The following is a 6,633-nucleotide window of genomic DNA, read 5'->3' on the forward strand; positions in this document are numbered from 1 at the left end:
ATGGTGATTGTGCAACTGTACAGTCGCAACAGATGGCTGCTGGCCGTCTCTCAAGGACTACAGTGGGTCTGCATCTTTGATGACCCAACAATACCATTATTTCTACAAGGACTACAGTTGGTCTACACCTTTGCTGACTCGCCAGTACCATTATTTCTACAAGGACTGCAGTGGGTCTGCACCTCTGGTGGTCCACCAATACCACAATCTCTACCAGGACTACAGTGGGTCTGCACCTCTGGTGGCCCACCAATACCACAATATCTACCAGGACTACAGTGGGTCTGCACCTCTGGTGGCCCACCAGTACCGTAATCTCTACCAGGACTACAGTGGGTCTACTCTGTGATGACCTACCTACCAATATTCTTCAAAACTTCGAATGACTCTGCTGTGGGTTTGCTCTGTTGTGGCCCATTACCTGTCTGCATGTCAAGAGTCAGCACTGTCTTTCTGTTGGAAGGACAACACTACTCCTTTAAGACTGCATGGAAAACTACTACTTCCGTGTGCATTTTCTTTACTGCTCAGACTTTGAAAAAAAAAAAACATCGCAATTTTACTGTGATGGATGATCAGGACTGTCTTTATGGACTGTGAGAAAATTTTAGCTTTTGACCAACATTGTATCAGTAAGTGTGTGCATTTGATATCTTTGTTATTGTAATTATGAAAATTTTTTTCAAATCTGTATTGGTCACTGCCCAAAACAATTCGTAAAATTTTTTGTGGGGAGCATGGGGGCTATGTAAGTAGGCTGTTTAGGTTTTCTTATTGGTAACGCCACGTAGCGCTCTGTATGAAAATCACTGGCTGAGCTGTGTGCAGTCTGTGGCTAGTTTGCATTGTTGTCTGCCATTGTAGTGTTGGGCAGCTGGATGTTAACAGCGCATAGCGTTGCGCAGTTGGAGGCGAGCAGGCAGCAGTGGTGGATGTGGGGAGAGAAATGGCGGAATTTTGAAATTTGTAAGACTAGATGTCATGAACTGCTATATATATTATGACTTTTGATGACTATTAAGGTAAATACATTGTTTGTTCTCTATAAAAATCTTTCATTTGCTAACTATGCCTATCAGTAGTTAGTGCCTTCCGTAGTTTGAATCTTTTATTTAGCTGGCAGTAGTGGCGCTCGCTGTATTGCAGTAGTTCGAGTAACCAAGATTTTTGTGAGGTAAGTGATTTGTGAAAGGTATAGGTTAATGTTAGTCAGGGCCATTCTTTTGTAGGGATTTTTGAAAGTCAGATTGCGTTGCGTTAAAAATATTGTGTGTCAGTTTAAACACAGTCATGTATAATTTTTCTAAGGGGACGTTTCAACGCAATACACTTTTTTTCTGAAAGCAGGTTGCCTTTCTCTAGTATTCAAATACACCAAATTATTCCCCAGTATTTTGGTTCCAAAACCCTATATTTCAACTTAATCTCCATTCAATGTGACGGCCTTACACAACCTTACTGGGAGGGCCAGTATGGTACCACTCTACTTGTGGATGTCGGAGCCAACCTCTTGCAGCGGCATTAACCTGCCCATCACCCATGTACTGTTTCTCGCAGAGTGCATCCATCATTGGGCCATAGATGGTCCTTTGTTGCTCTTTATGGTCTTTGTTAGGCAGTGAAGAACCCAGTGGGCACACACATTTGAATTCCCCACTGGTGGACGAGGGTGTCAGCACTACCGACAGAGACGTCCAGTTGTGCAGCGAGGTGTTTGATTGTGATCTGTCGATCATCACCAATGACAAGATCCACACATTCCAACGTCGTAGGAGTCATAGGTGTGTGCGGCCGGCCGGCATGCGGGAGATTGGACAGGTTGGCAGACACCTCCCCCAACGACTCGCCGTGCTTTTGTTCACTGCTTGGTCTCAGTAGACATTCTGCAAGCAGCTGTGAGTATCTGTGTTGCTCTGGTTTTCCACAAAAAAAAAAAAAAACTCAATGACAGTTCTCTGCTTGGAGCGTACCTCCACTTTGAAGGCTATGTATAGCGCTGCCACCTATGGGAACTTCATGAGACTATAGGGACTGAAGCGGGAATATTCCACGATGTCCCAAAACAATATCGGCATTTTTTTCTCCCGAAATTGACCGAGAAAAAAATTATTTGATTGCTTATTGAACGGCTCTCGTAATATCAGGATTATAATCAGCTATCCAAGAATCTAACACTGCAACGCAAATGAGCGTTAGCGATTTCGTGCTTAACAAGCAGCTTAATAGGGTTCCACAAGGCTTAGACTAGGGAAAAGAAGATCTCTCGTGTCCTGCAAAAAAGTAATGGACATTCTGAACGTTATATAGTGGGGTTTCATGTCTTTTTCGAATGTAGCGTATTGAGGAAATGGTACGGCTTTGGCCTTTACAGCTTGCTCCAGATAGCTTCTGTAACCTTCAGCAAACAAATAAACAGTTATACGGCAACAGCATTTACTGCCTATCAAACATTTATACACATCAAGCTGAGCATCTACGACAGGATGATGTAAGCAAGTTCACAGTGTTCCGCACGACATAGTCCACGATGGCAGGTATGCTGAAGTAACGTTTCCGAGTCTGACGCCTGGGGTCGAGCACTCTTCACAAAGTCTAGTGGCAGTACACAGGGCTAGACAAAGAATTCGACACAGTCCAATAGAGCCCTGCTGCAGTGATGGTGAGGAGACCCTGGCTTATAATAGCTGGTAATGATCTGCTTCGGTTGTCTTCCCGGAGAAAGCTGGCTTCTTCCTGCTCTGTGTGTCAATGTGTTGAAATTGTCGAGTTCCCCAGGCGACCGTCTTGTGCACAGGTGATCAGTGATCATATGCCGTAGTTACCGCCACTTGTGGAACCGCTAAGCCTACAATGTCCATGGTTTATACCCCAAACACGTTTTCGTGCATAGATGGCAGAAATGAAACAATAGCACGCGCTTTTGAGTATGTCTGCAGATGGTATCAACTACAATTGTTTATGAGATTTGGTGCGTCCAGCACCACTCCCGCGTCGTCCAGTATAATCGAAGTGGTAACGAGCTTGTTGGGGAGTGTTAACGTACTGGCTTAACGAAACTGCATCAAAAACAAGTGAACACTTCACAGTTAGTAAAATACACAATTTAACAGTGGGAGCACTGATGACTGGTAAATAATGAAGTTAACTCCAAGGCTCACCGCCTCAATAAATACAAGATTAAAAAAAAAAAAAGAAAGGAAGAGAGAGAGGGGGGGGAGGAGAAAACCGATCGCCGCACGTTAGCGAGCCCAAAACAGAATCGCCTTCCTTTTCTTATCAAAATAATTTTAAATAATAAGTAGCTGCACCAAGAATTACTAATTGCTGTATGAGATTGTTCGTTAACAGTTAACCTTCAGCTGATCAAAGAAATAACTACACTCAGTAACTGCATAAACGGCTTGAGGCCCAATGATAAATGCCGACCTCTGCGAAGTCCTTTCAAGTGATTAAATTTTACATAAAAATTTCAACGTCTCACCCCTAAGGACCAGCCTTAGGCGACACTGACCAGTCGTAAATGAACAAAATTTCACTACTCAAAATATTTAATAACATTTAAGGCAGGTACAAGATAACATAATTTATGGGCGAAGGTTCTTTAGTATTTGCACGAAATTTCGTTAAAGATACAAGATGTCCATTAGTAATTATTTTAAGGGAACTCCAGCTAACGTCCAATGACGCCTCTGCGATTAGATAGGTTATCATTAAATGTATTCGTAGCTGGGAATATGGACAACCATCAGCTGAGTGGAAAGACGAAAATGAAAATTTGTGCCGGACCGGTACTCGAACCCGGATTTTCCGCTTATCGCGACCGGTCGCCTTACCACTAGCCTACCCGATCACGACTCGCCCAAACTTCCATGTACCTTCAGCCGCGTGTTTGCAACCTGTACTCGTACATCCAATATGTGTATTCCCTTACAGTGCAATGGCCGATCGAAAGCAGTAGGTACAAGGCGTGAAGTTCGTGAGATCGTAGCGCCAAATTGCCTAGAACATACATGATGCCCCAAACGACTGAACCAAACTTACGATAAAGTCCGCCTCTAGACTGTCGTGCCTAGATATACTTAACCGAGATTTAGAAGGAATAAGCTATAGTAAATCGGAAGGGAAACTAATTATAAATATAAAGGCCCTCCTGGCCTGTATCATATACAGTTGAAATACAGAACCCCAACTTAAGGCAAGTAGTTAATCTCAGGGGGTTACAGGCAAGCAAACGAAGGCAGTAGCCGATCAAATACACAGAAAAAATTATCTAAGTTCGGTGAGCAGAAACGGCAAACGAACAAATCACAGTACACTTATTACGCTAGTGATTAGTTCGGCAAACAGCAAACATAAAGTAACGTGGATTTACCAGAGCCAGCTTGCCAGCTGTCTTACAAAAGTAGATGCCCTTTCCACTGATGCACAAGGAATTTACTTCACCAAAAATGATCCAATGAAAGCCACAAGTCAAACTAAAGCATACAGAAAGGTCCCCTTTCTGCGTTCGCCCTTGAATTCAATAAACAAGGCTAATATGTCCTGTACACACGCCCATAAGCAGAATGATCACTCTTCTGACAAAAAACAAAACACTAGTAAATAAAACAGCCAACGACCTTGCCGCAGTGGTAACACCGGTTCCCGTCAGATCACCGAAGTTAAGCGCTGTCGGGGTGGACTAGCACTTGGATGGGTGACCATCAGCTCGGCCGAGCGCTGTTGGCAAGCGGAGTGCACTCAGCCCTTGTGAGGCAAACTGAGGAGCTACTTGATGAGAAGTAGCGGCTCCGCTCTCGTAAACTGACATACGGACGGGAGAGCGGTGTCCTGACCACTTGCCCCTCCATATCAGCATCCGGTGACGCCTGTGGGCTGCACACAATCAACCAAGCCACACTACCCAGTAAAGTGGTAAGTAGGAAACAAAATCCGAATTGCATATCTACGTTAGCCACATAACGCGAATACGTATCCAGAAATCGGCTAAACGCAACCTGTTAGAAAAATACGAACGAGAGCCTTCACACACGAAAGAGTATCGGAGGAACGACCACAAACACCAAATAGATCCGAAAGGAACCAGGAAGCAGTGATCACACGTCAGTTAAGAACAAAACTTCTGCCCATTACAGAAATGGCCTCACCATACCAATATAGGTACTCAACGATTCCCTAAGCAGGCTTGCTTACTCCAACCGTCGAGTAGTTTATCTCCAAACGACGCAATGGCGCCAGTAACATTCTACAGGCTAGGTCACTGTCTTCGAGGTATGTTCGGCCCTAGGTAAAACCGAACCTCCAACTATCCGCACTGTTGCCAGCAACTCCCCTCCCTTCTGCTTGCCATGCATTTCCCTGTAACCCCACCCATTGCTGCCTCGGGCGCCCTCTTGCAGGCCGTCGTCCTCCAGTTTCCCAGCAACAGGACAGATACATATACAGGGCAGGTACTATCAATAATTGAGTGCCAAGTGTGTCACGCATGCATGGCACAATCCTTCCCCCCACCCCAACCTCCCGCTTATATTGAAACCAACAGAGGTAGGAACAGCAAGATACGAGTGTATTCCCCCAACATCCTGGTTCCCAGTGATGACCGTCAGCTGGCTGATACGACCCCTGGTTAATTTACTGGTGGAAAGGCCCTGGATCAGGAAGCTCACTGTGGAATGATTTGGATCACTTTTTACAGTCTCACAACCCATTGTACAATCTTAGAAGTGACCTTTTTCTGTCCACCCTCTTACACGTACTGATTACCTAGTTTAGTACGGGGGAGGTAACCTAGATAATCAAAAAACACCTTGTCCATTGGATGCTGTGTCCTATCAGAGCTAAGCTTCCTTATCTGGGTGTTTCGCTCTCAAGCCTTCCTCGCGCTGGCCCACTAATTTAGGGACATCATCATTTAATGTAGGCCATGTGAAGTGCTCTTAATCCTCATACTGATGTACTCCCAGGTGCCCGTCACACAAGGGTCTCGTGTTTTTTCAGTAGACGGCTTATCTTTCTCGACACGGACCGCGTCCACCTCCACTATGAGCTGAGGCACCTACACAAGGTCTTCAGCAACAACGGCTCTAATGTTCATCAAATAAATGAAGTGATTTCAAGCAAGACTCACAATAAGACCACCGACGAGGAGCAGGAAAGCAAACTGGATTTCTTGCCATTATGTGGCCCCGTGTCAAGCAAGATAAGCCATCTACTGAAAAGACACAACATAAAAAAGGCCTCTGACCAAAATCCGTCAATTACTGCTATCAGTTAGAGGCAACAGTCTCAGAACACCTGGAGTCTAAGAGATACCTCACGAGTGTGGCCATTGTTGCGTCGGACAAACATTACGCACTGTAGAACAACATATGAAGGAACATGAGAGTTTTTATCGTTTACGTTACGCCGAGAAATCTGCCTTAGCTGAGCATGCTTTATAAAATGGACACCGGATAATATGTGACGAAACATTCGCCATGGCTTGCACCAACAGCTTCTTGGGTTGTATAATCAAGGAAGCCATTGAAACAAAGATAGCCGATAATACCCTAAAATAGAGACAGTGGCTTGCAACTCAGCATAGTCTGGGATCCAGCGATGGCATGGTTGAAGCGGGCACATTGAACGCTGAGT

The 6,633-nt window shown here is 44.8% G+C and overlaps 1 pseudogene; it reads left to right on the plus strand.

Annotated features, from left to right (window-relative positions):
• The first annotated feature begins 4,610 nt into the window (after positions 1–4,610).
• LOC126177628 (5S ribosomal RNA) lies at positions 4,611–4,728 on the plus strand (annotated as a pseudogene).
• Positions 4,729–6,633: the final 1,905 nt, after the last annotated feature.

The sequence above is a fragment of the Schistocerca cancellata genome, chromosome 3 (assembly GCF_023864275.1).
Source record: "Schistocerca cancellata isolate TAMUIC-IGC-003103 chromosome 3, iqSchCanc2.1, whole genome shotgun sequence".
NCBI classification, from domain to species: domain Eukaryota; kingdom Metazoa; phylum Arthropoda; class Insecta; order Orthoptera; family Acrididae; genus Schistocerca; species Schistocerca cancellata.